Source organism: Lynx rufus, unplaced genomic scaffold (assembly GCF_022079265.1).
Source record: "Lynx rufus isolate CCGP_SWC_20201006 ecotype Redwood Valley unplaced genomic scaffold, mLynRuf1.p SCAF_9, whole genome shotgun sequence".
In the NCBI taxonomy this organism is placed as follows: domain Eukaryota; kingdom Metazoa; phylum Chordata; class Mammalia; order Carnivora; family Felidae; genus Lynx; species Lynx rufus.
In genome coordinates, this window is record NW_025814897.1 from 96,973,578 (window position 1) to 96,993,060 (window position 19,483).

A 19,483-nucleotide genomic window follows, 5' to 3' on the forward strand; every position below is an offset into this window, starting at 1 on the left:
GCTGAGATCACTGCCTCCTCTCTTCCAGCTGCCTGGGGATATTATGAAGTCGCAGAGGCAGGCAGAGGAAGCTCAAGCTTGGGGGCCTCTTTGGGGGGCTAGGGAGGGGAGCAGAGAAGGAGGACGTTAATGAAAAAAACATTCCTCGTTCAAGGTGACTGAAAGGTTTGGAGGCTGGTTGGGTCAGGGTCTGGCTATGGCTAAAAAACAAACCCCCCAGATGTGAAGGAGGCAGGCGTGGGACAGCTGCCGAGGGGAGCCGAGCGCGGGCCCAGCTGACTGACCCTCTTAGGGGCCGCCGACCCCCAAAGACCCCTGACTCTGGAGAGACACCTGAGACGGGGCAGCTGTGAGGTCCTGGCACCAGAACATCCGGATGGACTGGGGTCGTCCGTCCTGCTCTTCCCACCCTTCCTTACCGTCTGTCTCTAGACTACATGTGGGCGCGGGGAGGTGGGGGGCTGCTGGAAGATTCCAGCCTGGCCCAGAAGACGACACATGCTGGGCCCAGCCTGAGACAGGGAAGAACCTACCAAGCCAGGAAGGCCGACGCGGGTCGCTTGGGGGCAACTCCTGACTCAACTCCTCCCTTTGCCACTAGATCAATTCATACTTGGCACATAGTGTACAATATCTGACAAGGGTCCGAGTAAGGGCCCCCTCCCCTTGGAGAAAGCCAGCTTTCAAAGACAGAGCTCGACCTTGAAAATGACCCACCGGTAGGCATTGTCGTTGCACAGCTGGAAGTTCAGGAAGGTGACGGCCTTAAACTACCCAGCTGGGCCAGGAGCAGAGCCGAGACCAGATTTCTGATCCCAGGGTAAGGAGCCCTTCGCAAGTTGTGCCATCCCTCCCCTCTTTCTTCCAGATGCCAGGAAAACTTCTGAAGGCCCAGAGACCTCGAGAGAGAGAGCCCCAGCCTGCCTGGAGCGCAGCGTGCAGGGACAGAGCAAAGGGGTGAGAGGCGCGTGTGATTTGTCCTCAGGCCACTTTGACAAAAGGCAAAGGTCCTATTTCTTAGAACTAAGTCCCAGGGGAGAGCAAAGAAACAGATCAAAGCCACATGGAACCAAGAATAGGCCCCGAATCATGCTGGGACTTCCCTTGTCTCTTCCAAGCCCGATTTCATCATGACTGGCCTTCATCCCTCCCGAGGGCAAAGGGGCCCCTGCAAGTGTGTTTTAGGATCACACGGGGCACACTTCGCTCCCTTGAAAAATGGTCTTCTTTGGGAGCGAAGCTGTGTAGACCAATGTATCTTTCACCCCTGTAAGCCCCACTAGGGTGGGGACCCAGCCACCACTTTCCGGACTATGTCCGGGTTTCTTGGAGCCCAGCTGCTTCAGAAAGTTGTAGAAGATGCTGAGGGCTGTGATCTGGCTCCAGTGGAGATGCCCGGCCTCTGGACGTCACCCTCTCGGGCACCTGAAAGTCTTTACAGGCCAGACTGGTGAGCCATCGTCTCTGCAAGAGACCCCTGGGATCACCTCATTCAACTCCTTTATGTCACAGGTGGGTGACTGAGGCCCAGGGTGGGAAAGGCACTGCCCAAGGGAGGACTGGAGTGGGCTTGCTCCCTGACCCTGGCTGGAGGACCTCCCAGTAGCCCACTGGTTTTCTGGAGAAGGGCCAGTGTGGATGGAGCAAGAAGCAAATAGGCAGGGGCCTGCTGGCAGGTTCTGAAAGGAGCCAGCCTCCCCTGGAATATTCAGATTATGGATGGTGACATGACTTGCCCAGGTCACAGGGCCGGGAAATGGAAAGGGACAGGCCAGGCTGTAAACTCAAGTCTGTCCTTGTCCCTACACCTCCTGCTTCTCTTGAAACTACTTATCCAAGTGGCCCTTAAAAAAAAAAAGTCCTAACTGCCCGTTTGCATTCATTTTTGCCCACTTCGGACACTCTGTATCATCCCTTCCTTCTTTCTGTTTTAAATTGAAGTTGTAAATCCCTAGCACCCTAAAAAAATAGAAACAAAACCCAAAACAAGCCTCCCAGTCCAGAGAGATATGATGGGCTGGGACACCAGCCTCTCGGCATTTTCCAAAGTACAGGACTCCCGTATTTCTGTTCAGAAGCAGAACGGCTTTTTTTTTTTTTTTTGTCTTAGACAATATGGTTCTAATATATATCAACAGAGCCAAAGAAAAGGCTTTTTTTTTTTTTTAAAGAAGTTAACTTCATTTCAAGAACTTGTGTGTTTCTCATTAGTAACGCTGTCTTTTGAAATCCAGCCCAGGGAGGCGATGCTAGTCGAAATCAAAACTGATACGCGAGGGTTTGACTCAAATGCAGCTCTGTCCCTTGCTCGCTGCCTTGCTGGGACTGATTGCTGCAGGGATGGGACAGGCAGGGCCAGCGGCCAGCTGTCTGCTCCCCAGCCCATGGTCCCGGGGCCACAGGGGCTGGCTGTCGGGGGGTCTGTGGAGCCCGCTAAGCAGGGGGTCTTTCAACCTGGTGTGCTCCTCACCTGAGGAGGGGTGAGACCTCGAGGCCTCGAGGGAGGGACAGCAAGCCCCCGGGCCTGGTGGCCTGGACGCCGGGCGCTTACAGAGGACAGAGGGTTCTGGCCACGAGCTGAGTAACGGTTACGGGATTGGGCATGATCCACTAGTCCCCAGAGAAGCCACACTGCTCTCCAAGTTCTAGGTTTTTCAAGTTGTTCTAAGTGGAAAACTCCCACTTCTTACTTTCTGGGGCCAGTTTTGACATTTCTTCTCTCTGAGACTGGGCCTTCTGGAGGACATTAGGAAAACAATCTTTCCATGGCCCGCCAAGGCGCTGCTCACCCTTCCTGTTGGTGGAGGCCACTTTCTCCAGACATGTCTGTTTCTGGGCGGATGAGGAAGGCAAAGGGCATTCTCTTCCTGCCCTTCTCTGCTCTTCTGTCCACTGACCCCAAGTTGGGCTTTTTCTTTAATAAAAATCCATTTTATTCTGAGGAGAACAATTGTGGCTTGCTATCCACAGCCAAGGGATTTGTTTCTTTCTTTCTTTATTTTTTAAATTTATTTATTTTATTTATGTATTTATTTTTTGGGGGGACAGAGAGAGACAGAGCATGAACGGGGGAGGGGCAGAGAGAGAGGGAGACACAGATTTGGAAACAAGCTCCAGGCTCTGAGCCATCAGCCCAGAGCCCGACGCGGGGTCGAACTCACGGACCGCGAGATCGTGACCTGGCTGAAGTCGGACGCTTAACCGACTGCGCCACCCAGGCGCCCCAGATGCAGAACGGCTGGAAACTTCGTCACGCGTTGCCTTGCTTGGAGACTTTGTGGCTTTGTTGACCAATCTCTTCAGGTCTCCCCGAACGAGACTGAGGCACCGTGGTTTCCCCACACCCCTGTTCCTAAATTAGGTTTGGGGAAACAGGATGCACTGTGTTGAGGAAGAGAGCTGGGCAGACCTGCCTGGGCTCGCCTCCCACACCCGCAAGGGACCCTCTGATCCTCAGTTTCCTCATCTGTATAATGGGGATCATTATGGTGCCTTCCCTGCATGGTTTGGGTCTAGATGAAGCGAGGCCAAGGTAACATTGCCCTTGCTACCATTTGCTGAACTTGGCTGGGCCAGGCGCTGTGCAGAGCGCTTGGCCCGGAAGTAAATATGAGACGCTCAAACATCAGCTAGTCCGCCTGTCCTATAGTTGTTCCATTGGCTCTACCTCCCCCTTGGGGCTCCCTCTGCGATGCACTCGGTGTTTCCCCTTTACAGCCACCGCCCCAATTGTACCTCCCACGTGTCACATGCATGGTCGACATCACTTTTCCCTACTAGAAGCTTCCGGAGAGCCAAGGCCTTGTCTGTTTTCGCTCCCACTACTGACCAGGGGGTACCTAAGTACTTAATAAACATTAGTTTCCATCTCCCTTGGGTCCCTTTTCTGAGTGAGACCGGAGCTTTGCTTGTTTTTCTGAAAGCCCCGTATCACGGGCTATCAACAGAGGCCACTGGCTGGAGACTTATGTCCATTGTATGGTTTGAGCCATGCAGGGATGTTCTCTCCTGGTGCAAACCTGCAAGATCCCTGCGTCCTTGCTCCTGCTGAGGAGATGGCATTTGATGGCCACCCCATATCTCCATCGGATCGGTCCTAGTCCCTCCCTTAGGGATGCGTTCCAAAGCCACCTTGTCTAAGAAGCCTTTTATAACTCTATTCCAGACCTGGAGACCTGCAAATGGCACAGGCAACGTCTTATTCTCTGGGCCGTGGCCCCTCAGGGGGCTCACTGCCATTGTGACTGCCCAGTGCCCAGTACAGAGACCGTGACCCGTAAGTGCTGATTGACCGAATCCTGTTAAAGCAAAACCAGACCCAGTCACTCCCACACCGTCCAGAAAAGGTTGGGACACACGCTTGTGATTTAAACAGCTGATTTCTTTCTTAACTCGCTCAGAGAAACAGGCCCCACGCTGGGTGCCAGGGAGGCAGCGGTAAATCGGGCAGGTGGTTCCTGGCCACCTCGGAGCTTCCTGTCTGGGCCAGTGGATTCATGGGCAAGGCCAAAATAAGACCAGGGAGTTGGAGGGAAAATCACCCGCCCCAAAGTGACCTCACATCTGCGAAGCGAGGGATGAATGGGCCTCCGTCCACCGAGGCGCATGGCTCCAGCTTCCTCCCTTGGCTGCAACACCTGAGGGCTCAGGGGAGCAGACGGGCAGGGCCGGGACCGTCCTGCTCCTCAGGCAGGGCTGACCCTCTGAACTCAGGGCAGAGGGGACTGTGTCCACCCAGAACCAGCTGGGGCCGCCACCGCTGAAAGGGCCTAATTAGCTCATTTCCCCAGCCCCGTGGGCTGCGAGCAAGCTCCCTTCACCTTTTGCCCTGCCCCATCTCACTCAATTTAGCAGTTCAAGGTTCACTGTGGTGTCAGGGTGGGGACAGGGAAAATGTCCCCCACTCCCATGCCACTAAATAAAACCATCCCTTTGTGGCCGGCTCCACCCTGAAGACTTTGGAACCCTTCCCTCCCCAGCCTGGTTCTGATGAGGGGAGAGGCTATGGGTCCAGAGCCCTAGCTTCAAACTCTGTCTCTGCCATTCGACGAGCAGCTGTGTGACCCTGAGCGAGTGGCTCACCCTCTCTGACCCTCCGTTTCTTCACCAATGAGGACACTAACCCTCACGTCACCTGGTGGTTGGTTGGGAGGACAGTGGGATGAGGCCCCGTTGAGGCCAGAGGCACAGGGCTCAGGCCTGACCCTCAGTTCTGGCCCCTGCAGTCTGCCCAGGTCTCCCAGACGGTTAGCCCCATGCGGGCAGGCACCGTGTCTGCCCCGCCCACCGCTGTGTCTCCAGCATCTTACAGAGGTTGTGGCCAGAACGGGAGAGTCCTCAGGCCTTTCTTTAGTCAGCAAGTATTTCTTGAAGGCCTCCCATGTGCCAGGCCCCGAGCCCAGGAAGCAGCTGTTGAATGAATGAATGAATGAATGAATGTTTTCTTCCTTCTCCCACCCCTGCTGCAGGGCCGAGCAAGTAAGACACTGGATGGAGAATGGGACGTGGGGTCAGGACCCCAGGAGAGAGACGGAGCACTGCGTCCTGGCAGCCCGCCTCTCCTAGGAAATGGGGCTTCCTTCTTCCTTCCCTGGCCCCGCCCCACCCATGCCCGTTACTCCCAACTCCAGGGGCTCCCAACCCAGCCCTGTGGCTGGATGAAGTCTGGTTGTTCAGCTCCCTCAGGAGAGGGAGTGGGAATAAATGTCCTTCTGCCCCGGTCGGGATGAAAACTCCCCGGCGGCCACCCCAGACCCGCTGAAGCCAAAGCTGCATTTTATTTTTATTTATTTATTATTAATTATTTTATTAATTATTATTTTTTAAGTGTTTACTTATATTTTTGAGAGGGGGTGGAGGGGCAGAGAGAGAGGGAGACACAGACTCCGAAGCAGGCTCCAGGCTCTGAGCCGTCGGCACAGAGCCCGACGCGGGGTTCGAACCTGCGAACCGCGAGATCATGACCTGAGCCCAAGTCGGACCCTTAACTGACTGAGCCACCCAGGCGCCCCCAAAGCTGCATTTTAATAAGATCGCCGCGCGTTCGTGCGCCCACCCAAGTCTGAGAAGCGCTGCCCTATGGCATAGCCTTGAGTTAGTCACACCTCCTCTGTGCCTTCTTCAACTGTAAGTGGAGGCGATATTAATAACAACTGTCCAGACTTGGCATAAACCAAACGGAGCACGGACATCCAGTATGGATAAAAAGGATGGGATGGCATGTTCCAGAGCCACGTTGAAATGAATGGACGGAGGGCTGTCTACTCGTCTCCGGGCCACGGCTCGGCTGGTCGCTGGAAGCAGATGGAACCCGAGAGTAGGGCAGGGGACAGGCGTTGGGGTCATCCGCCATCCTGTGTCGGGTTTAAAAATAGAGCAAAGGGAGCATTACGCATCTGGATGGGTAAAATACCTTCTCCTGCTTCTCTTTATTATGGGTCTGTGCAGGGGAGGTCAGGAATCACGCCCCATCCTGGGTTTACAGGACCTTTCCCTAATAAAGCTGAGGGCCGGGAGGCTGCGCATTCCAGGGGCCGTAATTAAAACCACCGAGGGTTATTTGGAATAACAGACCCGTTTAGTCGTTTAGTCGGAAGCACTTGCCATGCTAATTCAAACAAGGTGATTACAGGCGATTAGCGAACCTAATGCCTTCAGTTTAAAACCAGTCGGGGGAGGGATGAGCCAAGGGCCTCTGCTACTTCCTGTGGGTGGTGGGACCGAGCTGGGACTGAAATTTCACAAGGTCAGTGCCAAGTGGGGCACCTGGGCCCCCGCCTGGGCAAGATGCTCTCCCAGAGCAAACTCCTTCTCTGGAGTGGATGAGGCAGACCTGTCCCGGGAAGAGTCCAAACTGAACCCCTTCAGGTCTCCTGGGGACACTCTGGACACACTGCCCAAGAGCTGGCCCTGTCTACCTCTTCAGCCACAAATCCCGTGGCCTCTTGAGGGCAGGGGCTGGGTCTTGTGGTCCCTGTATCCTCCAAAGGGAATGCTTATGGGTGCACCTATGCACACGTAATGATATTTTACTTAGCACTTATCACGCGCTAAGCAGTTGATACACATCGCCTCATTTCATTCAGTTACTTCTGCACCGCTCTTGTTCCCATTTGACTGATGCGAAGTGTGAGGCACAGAGGGAGATCCGAGCCACACTGCTGGAAAGCGGTCGGGAGGGGCTTTGCCCCAAATCCGCGTGACTCTCGGGTCCCCCGTGACCCCTCCGAATGCTTACAGTAAGTCCACAAGGTGCGAGCTGCTGTTACTGTCCCTCCGTCTTGCAGCTGAGGGGACAGAAGCTCAGAGAACCTAGTAACTGGCACAGGATGATGAGCTGGTGAGTGGCTGAGCTGGGCTCTGACCCTGATGTTGTTGCCTGCAACCCCCCTTGCCTTGAGTCCCTTCACTGTAGCGTTCTGGAAAGGGCACGGAATGGCGGAAGGGGAGGAGGCCACCAGGGAGACTCATTAGGGAAGGGCATCCAAGACCGAGGGAACTGAACAGATACGTGAAATAGGGAGGTTTCAGCCTCCGGTGTCGGAAACCCCCGCATCAAGCGGCTTAAACCCACTTAATCAGAAATATTTACAATCACCAGCAACACGTACTGAGGACTGGTTAATTTCGAGGCTCCACAGCACGGTCAAGAACACTGGCCACCTTCTTTCCCTTCTCCCTCCCTCCCTTCCATCCCTCAGTACTGGACACTGTCTGTATGCCAGGCACCGTCCTGAGCCCTGGGGTGACGGTGGGGAAAAAGCAAAGTCCTTGCCTTCTTGGAGCTTATGGTCCTGTGTGAAAGACGGAGGGTAAACACCAGCCCCCCCACCACACAATGTACGTATTATTTTCTGTATATAATGTGTTTATATAAAATACATACACATATTAGCTATAACTACCTATATAATAATACATAGTGTATATGTATTATACACCCAACACAGTGTGTATATTATATGTACACATGCACATATACAAATAACATGATACCAAGTAAGAGCTATTAAAAAAACAAACAAGAAAATAGAGTAATAGAGGGGACAGTAGCCAGGGAAGTACTTTTTTAATTTTTAAAAGCTTATTTATTTATTTTGAGAGGGAGAGGCAGAGAGACAGAGAGAGAGAGGGGGGGGGGGGAGAGAAAGAATCCCAAGCAGGCTCCATGCTGTCAGCACAGAGCCCGACTCGGGGCTCAATCTCAAGAACTGTGAGATCATGACATGCGCTGAAATCAAGAGTCGGACACTTAACCAACAGAGCCACCCAGGTGCCCCATGTCAGGGGGGTCCTTCTAAGGAGCTGGCATTTGAGCAGACCCCCGAGCGAGTTGGAGGAATGACAGCAATGAGGTCTGGGGGAAGTGGTCTTGGTAGAGGGAACGGTGTGTGCAAATGCCCTGGGGTCGTATAGTGCTTGGAGTGGAGTGAGTGAAGCCTCCCTGTTACGCGTCCTGCAGGTGAGTCTCCTCGTGGTGGTCAAAGTGGCTGTAGCAATTTCAGGCACCAGACGTGGACATGACACCGGTCAACGAAGAAGAGAGATGTCTCTCCCCCGTTTGTCACTGTTTTGTCAATCTTTGAAGAAATCCTTCCTGGACGGGACATCCCCCGTGGGTTTTTCCTCAATCTCGTTGGCCAGAGCCACAGGCCCGTGTCTAACCCCATCCCAGACAGGGGACTGGAACTCCAGCGGCTAGCTTAGAGCAGTGAGAGTACGCCCTCGGAACCGGAGATGAGGCGTGCCTCTCTGAGTTGTGGGAAGGAGACAGGAGGTCCTTCTAATAAAATGAGGTCCTGCCGGGAAGAAGGAAGGGGGACGTAAGTAGAAAGGATGTGGACAACGATGAGCCATGACTTTAAAAAGCAGGGCATGTCCTCGTCCTCACTGGTGGACTGGCTGGAAGGGAATCCGTCTTGACCATGAAGACAAGGGCCCCTGGCTTGGGATGGTAGAGCAACGAGACAGGAGACTGGGAGCCATCAGATCAGCCCGGGATGCTTGCAGTTAGATGAAATAGGCGGGGACAGGAAGTCCGATGCCGCCCCCAGCCCTGCTTCAACGACTGAGTCTTCTTTACCCATCGGGGCTCACGTCAGGCTTCACCACAGCAAAGGCTTCGCTGCTTGAGAAACTTTGCCTGGTGTTGTTCAAGCTCCTCACTTGACAAACTGGAAACGGAGATCCAGCAAGGGGAAGTGACTTGCCCAGGACCACACAGCCAGCAGGTGTCGGAGCCGGGACTAAACTCAGGTCCTGCCCGACAGGAGTGGGTTCCGAATTCCTAGATCTTTCCAATCAGGAACCCTCCCTATTGGGATCTTGAAACCGTGCTATAGAGAGAACTGGGTCGATTCCACGCCTGAAGGGAAGACAGGCTCATGGTTCCTAGGCATTATATTCTCATGTGCTCACTCCGGGTTTTATCTCCATCTTCCAGCCAGGGTGTAGACCCAGGCAGGGAGATGGCTGACCCAGGCTTTTGTTAGCAGGTCTCAAAATATTCTAAGAATCGGGGGGGGGGGGGTTGGGGGGGCACTGATTATAATGCAGATTCCTGGGTCCTGTCCTGAAAGATTCTGATTCACTAGGTTTGGGGCGGGGCCCAGGAATCTGCCTCAAAGTTAAAGCCTCCCTGGGTAGTTATGCTTTAAGTTGTCCCCAGGCCACCCCCTGAGAAACACTGGCCCAAAGGATTCCAGAGGAAAGTTCTCTTTATCTGAAAAACACAATCCCACGTCCAAATCTGAGGCTTCGCATCGCTTTCCCCTGCCTGTGTGGACCCTTTTCCTGCAGCTGAAGATCAGATTTGCTACCTGGGGGAGGAGGCGGTCGGGGTTGATCTGTTTGAACTCAAACTGTGAAAATAATTGGGATGCACTCTTTTCTGAGAGAAGGTTTTGAAGGGAGCGTCAGGGGGCACTGGTCACCCAGGAGTCACGAGTAAAGGGCACAGCTTCTGCCAGGGGGATGTGTTTCGTGCGTCCCGCTCCCCTCTGGCCTGCCTGCTGCAGGCCCCGGGGGACGGCACCCCTTTCTTCCTGGGGTAGCTCTCTTCTTCCTCTCCAGACCTCATGCCCCTATCTACCTCCGTGTCGGACTTTCAAAATAGCTCCGTGCTCTCTGTAATGCAGCTGCACGAAACAGTCAACAAAACCCCCATCTTTTGACAAAATTCCTACTTGGAGAAGCAAAAAAAGAAATATTTTGGCATCTTGAAAGTTAAGACTTCATAGTTCTGTTTCATAGAGCATTTTCCGGGGTGCCTGGATGGCTCCGTCGGTGAAGCATCCGACTTCGGCTCAGGGCACGATCTCACAGTTCGCGGGTTCGAGCCCCGCGTCGGGCTCTGTGCTGACAGCTCGGAGCCTGGAGCCTGTTTCGGACTCTGTTTTCCTCTCTTTCTGCCCCTCCCCCACTTGTGCTCTGTCTCTCTCTCTCTCTCAAAAAATGAATAATTAAAAAAAAAATGAAAATAAATAAAAGAGCATTTCCCTACAGGCGCCTGGGTGGCTCAGTCGGTTAAGCGTCCGACTTTGGCTCAGGTCACGATCTCCCAGTCTGTGAGTTCGAGCCCCACGTTGGGCTCTGTGCTAACAGCTCAGAGCTGTTATGCTCAGCGTTTCCCCTCTTGGATAAAAAGGTTGAGGAGGCGACAATTTCCCACAGGCTAGTGGCTTCACCCCTCTGCCTCGTGACTAGCACCCACGCCGGACAGCCAAGATGCAGCAGGCTGGGAAAACCCAGGCACCTGTGGACAAGTCTACAACGGGCAATATGATGGCCAAAAAGACTTGGAGATCAATCCTGACCACCCCATTGCGGAGACGCTACGGCAGAAGGTGGAGGCAGGGAAGGAGGACCAGGCTGTCAAGGTGCTGCTGTCTGAAACGGCGTTGCCTTCTTCTGGCTTCTCACCTGAGAGGATCCCCGGACCCACTCCAACCGCATTTACTGCACGATCAAGCCAGGCCCGGGGACAGAAGACGATGAAGTGACAGCAAAGGAACCCAGTGCTGCTGTTCCTGACAAGATCTGCTTCCTTGAGGGTGATGAACATGCCTCTTGCATAGAAGAAGTAAATTAGTTTCTACCTGTAGACCTTGTGCCCTCTGTATGGTGTCCCCATGGCTCCCCAGCAACCTTCAGTGACCCCGGTTTACCCGGTTTCCTCTGCTGATGTCTAGTGGTTTTTTATCTCCTTTGTCTGAGGCAGCATATAAGGGCCTCAAGCTGTATCCCTGCCCATATTTGACAGGGGTTTGGATGTGTACTGTGGGTTTAAAAAAAAAAATTCTACTCTGAAATTAAAATATGTAAAATAAAGAAGATACAGTTTTGTACAAAATAATAATAATAAAGAAACATTTCCCCTAAAACAGCCAGGTCCTGATACTCCTTGCCTTTGGCTTAGATTTCCTAAGGTCTAGGTTTCAACATTTTTTTTTTTATTTATTTTGGGGACAGAGAGAGACAGAGCATGAACGGGGGAGAGGCAGAGAGAGAGGGAGACACAGAATCGGAAACAGGCTCCAGGCTCCGAGCCATCAGCCCAGAGCCCGACGCGGGGCTCGAACTCACGGACCGCGAGATCGTGACCTGGCTGAAGTCGGACGCTTAACCGACTGCGCCACCCAGGCGCCCCATAAGGTCTAGGTTTCAGAAGCTCACATAGCCACTGCCCTGCTTACCTGTAATCGGGAACTCCAGGGGTCACTGGATTCAGGCATGGCTGGATCCAGGGGCTCTGTGTCTATTTCTCTTCACCTCATGACCCTGCTTTCCTCTCAGGCAGGCTTTCTCTCTGTGTAAAGATACCTTCTGGAAGCCTGAGGCACGCATGGTGCTGACAGCTTGGGATCCTAAGGAGGTCCCTATGTGAATCTCTTCCAACGTCCATACACCAAATCTTACAAAGGGACCCTGATTTGCCTTGCCTAGCCCCAATTCTCAGACCAGTCACTGTGGGCTAGAGGGTGGGATTCCATGGTCTCTAGGTGTAGATCCTGTGCCCATCACTGTCATCTGGGAGCAAGTAGGACACTGAGATGATCTCTCATGAGCTGTGGAATGGGGTGAGGACACCCTAAGAGAGGGCTCCTGCAGGTTAATAAGGGCTGCCCACCCAGGAAGCAACTGGCCTGGTGTCCCTCTAGTGTTAAAAAGCAAAGTGTAATTCAACCTAGGGTCAACCCACGGTCCAGTGCTCTTCTCATCGTGTCACTGGCCCGTAGGGGACGTTGGGAGCCTCTTCTTGCAGCTCAGGTGTCTATGGATGATGAATATAACGGGGTTAGGGTGAAAGTGGTCAAGGTCTCGACCAAGATCTCCGGTAGCCATGATGTAATGGGCAGACCACTGCACTCAGCATCAGTGCTGGAATTCTGCATTTACTCTGTATTTGGACGTTGCCACTTACTCTGTCATTGTGAAGTGTAGTTAACCTCTCTGACCCTGTTTCCTCATCTGTAAAGGGGGATACATTGCTCAGCAAAGCCTGGTTTGGCACGGGGGCTGAGGGACGGAGGTCACAGACACGCCCTGGCCCTTGGAATGGACCTAGCAGGAGATGGACAGTGTGGGGCCCCCATCGCGGACCATACCTGTGCGGTCAGGGAGGGTTTGTGAGATTCAGCAAATAAAAATATAGGCTGCCCAGTTAAATTTGCATTTCATACCATTAATAGTCCTTTTAGAGAGAGAGAGAGAGTGAGAGAAAGAGGAGCGGGGCAGAGGAAGAGAGAGAATCTAAAACAGGATGCATGCTCAGTGCAGTGTCCCATGTAGGGCTCAATCCCATGATCCTGAGATCATGGCCTGAACTGAAATCAAGAGTCAGACACTCAACCAACTGAGCCATCCAGGCGGCCCAACAAATACTTTTTTTTAGTGTATATCTCATACAATATCTGGGATATTCTTATACTAAAGTTATTTATTTGTCTGAAATTCAAGTTTCCTATATTTTATCTGGCAACAGTAGGTCAGGGGCAGGTTTACATCTGAGGATCCCATTGGTTCAGGCTGATGAACCTGATCCCAGGGGTGCAGCTTACCCAGAGCTCTAATTATACCAAAAAGAATTCGTCTTTTCTCTGTCTCCTGGCTCTGCTTTCTTCTGTTTTGCTTCATTCCCAAGTGGTGGGAAGGTGGCCACCAGATCTCCAAGCTCTCTTTCCCACAGTTTAGCAAACCCAATGGGAAAAGCCTGCCGCCTTCCCATATTTCCAGCAGAAGTTTCAGGCCTGACTCTCATTGGTCCAAATTGAGTCACATGCCCTTCCCTGAACCAATCACTGTGGCCTGGGAAGATGAAGTCTCCTGATTGGCCAGGCCTGGGTCATGTGCCCACGCTGTTCTGCTTACTCCACATGGATTGGAAGTTGAGAAGTTCCCTTAAGGAGAACTGGGGTGCCATCCCCACAAGAGGAAATAGGATGGGCTGCTGAAAACAGCAGGTGCCCTCAACGGGGCATCCACATTCTCCTGACTGGAGCCCTGCCTCAAGGGGCAGAGTCGGCTGAGCCCATGCAGCCAGCCTTCTTGCTGCTTACGGAGAGGTCCGGGGATTACAGACAACACAGGACTGGGATGAATCCTAGCTCTGGGTGACCTTGGGGCAGTTCTTTTATGGCTCTGTGACTCAGTTTCCTCATTTATAAGTCAAGAAGAAACAGCTACAAGCTAATCGTGTCCTCAAGCAAGCAGCGTGCCTAGCACTGGGGCCGGCAGGTGGCCAGCACTCAATACATGACAGGTCTTACCTTTCTGGGGGTTCTTGCCCCAGGTGAGAGCCTTTTAAGGGAGAAATGGCAAAGCTTTGGCCTCTGGATTGTCAGAGAGCACCCCCTTTCCGTATTTGGGTGGGTAAAATGTTTGAATGGCTCTGGCCCACCTGCTGTACCTACCGTTGAGGCAATTTAGCAGGGGTGGGGTAAGCAGGTCGCCCAGAGGGCTTGAACATGTGTACCCCAGCCCCAGTGGCAAGTCACACGTCAAAGTCATGCCGAGAGGCACATGGACCAGAATGGCGCAGGAGGGGACCTACAAAGGGGACCCGTGCTGGGTTTTTAAGCAGCCAAATAAGCCCTGAGGTTATCTGTCTGCAGTCTACACATGCTTGAAATGCCTTACCATGCCTATGTGCCTTAAGTTTTAGACTTTCATCCTTTTCAAGATAAAAGTATTTGTGGGAGGGGTTCAACTTTATGCAGTTAATAACTGTTGACACCTCTTTGCGAACGAGGGAGCCGAGAACAAGATTTATAAGGGAAGTGCAAGACAGAGAGAGAAGGGGGTACTGGGTAGGAAAGGAGGTGGGTTCAGGCCCTACCGGTGGGAAGAATCATCAGCAAGGGGAGGCTGTGCCTGCCTCCTCCATCCAGCACTGGCCCAAGGGGCCAGCCACTCACACGGCCCTGCTGTTCCCTGTTTCCTAGGATTGGGTCAATGTGGGCAGCTTTGGAAACATTCAGAACAAGGTGAGAATCCTGACTTTGTCCCTTAAACACAGTGTTTGGCCTCGGCAAGTGACTTAACCTCTCAGAACCTCAGTTTCTTCATCCATTAAATGGGGATTCTCTGCCGCCTCGATAGGGTTAGTATGAGAATTCGTGAATTATATTTCAAGACCCTTTGGCCTATCAGCTTAGGCTTTCCAAAAAGCAGTTGCATTGTTCTAGATATTTCCATGTTCTCATGCAACCCCACCCGAGGGATTCCCCCACCATCCCTGAGCCCCAGCCCGGACTTCAGAGACAGAACCAGGCGGCCCATCAGACTCTTGAGGACAGGCTTCTGGGGTCGGGTCCTGGCCTGGACTTCACCACGGGGTCCCCCAACTCAGGAGGCGTCTTTACCTCCAGTACCCCCACCCCAAGCACCGCCATTTGCCTGTCAAGGAACTTGGGTCCATGTAGAGCTCAGACAATAGCAGCTTTGTTCTTCATTAAAGAATCTTAATTGACTGAAGAAGAAAAAAAAAAAATCTGAGCTCTTCCTTAAGAAGCTCATAATTTAATAGGTGAAATGTCAGAGAAAATCAATGCCAGGCCGTTTCCTGGCGGGCCTCATTATGCCGTCCATTAAACAACTTTTATGTTTTGTTTATAGTTGCTCGTTCCCCGCCCCCCCCCCTCTTATTCCACCCCCCGCCTTCTAAAAAAATTTATAATGTTAAAAAGGGACATGGGCTGAGAAACCAAGTTACAAGAAACCTACTGGCTGCCCCTGGCAGGGCTGGGACAATCCGGCCACCACAGAAAAGGCGATGTTCCCAGGAGCAGACGCCGCTGAGGGCTGGGCCCAGCCGGGTGGGCGCAGGGTCAGCACATTCTGAGCATTTTGCAGATTCGGAAGTGTTTTCTGAGGTAGAAAGGTCCTCATTTATTGGGTGATGGTTAGGAAGGTCCTGGAAGGGACAGAAGAGAAAGTGGAACTTGCAAATCTCCGTTTTCCCTTGAGAAGAGAAACTCCAGGCCCCACCAGGACCTGGTGGGTCAAGAGAGGGGCTCGCCGGATGTGGTGCTGTTTACGGTCCTGTAAAGGGGCGGCTGTGCACGCAAAGGAAAGTCTTAAGACGTGAGGTCGCCGGTGCGATCAGCTGGGTCCGGCTTGTTCCCAGCCATGCTCTGGCCACGAGCGTGACCCCTCGGGGGGACGTCCCCCTGTGAGAAATGACCCAAGTTGAAGACGAGGCTGTCCCCAACTTGGCAGTCTTGGACCTCGGTCAAGGCAGTAGGCAGAGGTCAGTCTTCCTAGATGACGTGTTTGTGCTCGTCACCCCCCACTTCACCTCGGGACTCTGCCAACCCATCAGGGTCTGGACCAGCTCCTGCCAGCCTATCAGGAGAGAAGAAGTCTCCTTTCCAGAGAGGGAGGAAGGTCTCCGAGTCTTAGTATAGGTTCCCCGGAAGCTGACCCTCAGACAAGAACCCAGTGCCAGTAGTCGGTGGAAGCTGACCCCAGGAAGGACCAGCAGAGGAGTGGGAATCAAGAGAGGAAAAGGAAGGGCGTCAGTAAAGGGCGCGTTAGCCAGCTGATGATCACCACTGCGGCGACTGGGGCTTCATTACGGAAACTGTGTAGAACATATGCCCCAGGGAAGGATGCAGTCTCTGGAGTCAAAGAATGCCCTCCCTCTCTATTCCAGGCACAAAGATGCAGGGATGGAGGGTGGAGGGCACGTGGTAGGAGATGGCCCCTGTGAGCGCGGAGGGCTGGAGGTCCCCTCACTGTGTTCCTGAGCCCGGAGCTCTGCCCTCGAACCCTTAGCCTCCTCGATTTGTGAAGTGGATCTCAGCATTCCTACCTGTGGCCCGTGCCGTGGCCGTAATGGTGGTCTGGCGTTGTGGTGAGCTCCTTGTATGGACCGAAGTGTTTCTCCCCGCCTCCCCAAATTCATTAGTTGAAGCCCTGACCCCCGATGTGACTGAATTTGGAGACAGGGCCTTAAGGTTAAATGAGGTTATAAGGGTTGGGCACTCAAGCAGCAGAATCGGTGCCCTTAGGAGAAAAGGAGAAGACATTAGAGGTCTCCGTCTCTCCCTGTCTTTCTGTATCTCTGTCTCTGTCTCTCTCTTCCCTCTCTCCCCCCAACACAGAAGAAAGGCCGTGTGCTGACAGAGTGAGAAGGTGGGCAAGCCAAGGGAAGAGGCCTCCCCGAAACCCACCTCGATGGCACCTTGATCTCAGACTTTCCAGCCCCCGTAACCGTGAGAAAATGAATTTCTGTTGTTTAAGCCCGCCAGCCAGCCTGTCACCTTCTATGACGGCGGCCTGAGCTGAGACACTCCTGGACCTGGCAAGCAGTCGGCGGGGATGCGCATCCTACCGCCGTGTACACGTGAAGCTGTAGGACCTTGGGAAGTTTTTTACTTTCCTCAGTTTCCTTCTCTGTAAAATGGGAGAATAACGACACCCGCTTCACTGGTAAGCTGTCCCGCCACGACTCTCGTCTCGGCGGCAGGTGTCACAGTCAGCGGCGGCCGAGGGGGCGACTCTGCGGATCCTGGCTGGGTCCTCCCGTGTCCGGTGGTCAGCTGACTGTGAGCCGATGGTTGGGTCACAGCCGTCATCACACGCCTCACTACAGGCACCCCACGCGCGCAGAGAGGTGCGTCCCACCCTCCAGCGGACCGGCCCGGGCTTCTGTGCCCAGCGGTGGCCGAGTTCCTTGGGAGCAAGGGGAAACCGCCGGGCCTCCGGAGGCCTAGGCCTGGACTGGCACTGAGTCGCTTCTATCACATTCTGTTGGCCAAAGTGAGAGTCCCCAGGCCAGCCTGGATTCGAGGGGAGATAGGATTGACCCCACCTCTGCATGGGGGTTGCTGCAAAGCCATCGCAAAGGGCAGAGGTTCGGGGAGGCCATCAGCCGGGGACCGCAAATGCGATCGCTGCACTCAGACGGTGTTTGGGGGATGAAATGCGGGTGCCCGGAAGGGCGATGGCTGAAAGGGTGCTCCCTGCCGTCTTCGCGAACGAACCGGGAATCCTCAAGATAAGACCGGATGCCCTTGGGTCAGGAGCCAGAACCCACTTATTTCAAAGCCACAGCTTTTGCTGACTCAAACCTTCCCCTAAGAGGGTGAGCCCAGGGATACATCTCTCTCTCTCTCACACACACACACACACACACGCGCGCGCACGCACACACGCACTTGACACGTTCGTATGCAGACACGCACGGACGCGCTGCTCGTACACACCCACATCCACAGGCACACGTGCCCACGGAGCACAGACGCACCTCACTTGCACGCGGGTGCAGAGACAAGTGTGTCCCACCGGGGCCCGGCCGCCCTTGCCTCAGCTTCTAACCTCCGCACAGCTGTATGCCCTCTGGACTTTTGGCAGGACCTCTTGGAAGGGGCGAGAGGAGGAGAGGGCAGGGGGGTGGGTGGCAGGCACGATCGATGTTCTTGTCTGGCCCCAGTGCCTGCCAGGGCCTGAGGAACAGCAGACCCAGGTTGGCATTCGTGCCCATGGGGCGGGTCACAGGGTGCCTTAAAGATGTAAGGCGGGGGGCGGGGGGAGGAGGAGTCCCAGCGGGACAGGGGGCCCTCGCCAGCTCGGGGCCCAGGCCCTGAGGGCCAAATGCTCCCTTCAGCAGCTCCCCAACAGGGGAGGCTGATTGCAGCTCCCTAGACCCGTGCTCGTTACCAGGCAGTTTGAGGTGACAGTCGTGGTGAGAGCCTCCACCACTTTTTACGTCACTTAGACCGTATTGCAGCTTCTTGGCCGCAGGCCCCAAGCTGCTGCGGCCCAGGGTAGAACCGGGGAAGGCGGCAGGCTTCTGAGGCTCAGTCTTCCACCTCTGAGATGCCCGGCAAGCAGCCGCAGACCTCGCTGGGTCGTGACGACGGCTTTTGAAGGGTTTCGTGTTTTCTGGGCTTCTGCCTCCTTGGGGTGCAGTCCCTCTGGGTTTGAGATGTGCTGGGGGGCAGAGCTTGAGGTGCTCCAGAGGCGGAGAGAGTCGTCTGTGACCTGAGGACCCAGGCCTCAGCGGAGAGACTCAGATTTGCATGTCTGCACCCAGGGACCGGTCGACACACCCCCAAGAAGGAAACCTTTGGGTCCACGGGGAGCAAGGAGGGGGGTGGTGGGCAGCTGTGACTATCTCCGGTGGGCAAGTCCGCGAGATGACCTGGAATTACCTTTGTGTTCCTGTTCTTGTCCTTGGTGGTGGGGGGTGGGTGATGGTGTGTGGGCAGACTTTCCTCGGGGATCAGCAAAGTATGGCCCAGAGGCCAAATTGCACCTGCCGCGTTTTTGTCAATAAAGTTTTACTGGAACACAGTCATGTCCGCTCTATACGTGTTACCTACTTTCACACTATAACCGAAGAGAGTAGTTGGGACAAAGCCCCGATGGCCTACAAGGCTGAGAACTATGAGCTATTCGGTCCTTTATAGAAAAAGTTTGCCGATCCCTGAGAAGAACAACCCGGGTTCCAGAATGAGAAAGCCCCGGGATGGAACCCCCCCACTTCCTAGCTCTGTGACCTTGGGTAGGTCACTTAACTTCTCTGAGCCTCAGTTTCCCCACACGTAACCTCATAGGGTTGTGCAGGGGATTGTAGCACTCGGCCCGGTGCCGGGCACGTAGGTGGGCAGGTGGTGTTTCTCTGTAAATGGCAGTGTGTGTTCAGCGTCTTGCCGGAGGCTCTTGCAGGTCGGGGTTTCCGCGGGCGCCCTGGCAGGGGAACTTGATAAAAATGCAGTCCTGAGCCTCCCCGCAAGCCTGCTGAGCCAGCTCTGCAGAGCTGGTGGGCTCCCTGGGTAATACAGCCAAAGGGGGGCAGGGCCAGCGTGGAGGCGGGTGTTGCTTAGGGCCAACGACTCATCCCTGTTTGCTTGGGACTAACCAGGAAAGTCCCACGCAAACCCGGATGAGGTGGTCTGGTCGCTGGAAGTGGCTCATGATACTCGCTATCCAGTGAGGTGGCCTGGTGGGCGGGGGCTTGCCCCCACCCCCACCCCCA

General features: G+C 54.1%; 1 pseudogene; it reads left to right on the forward strand.

The window, feature by feature from the left end:
- The first annotated feature begins 1,313 nt into the window (after window positions 1-1,313).
- LOC124506024 (putative heat shock protein HSP 90-beta-3) lies at window positions 1,314-11,089 on the forward strand (annotated as a pseudogene).
- Window positions 11,090-19,483: the final 8,394 nt, after the last annotated feature.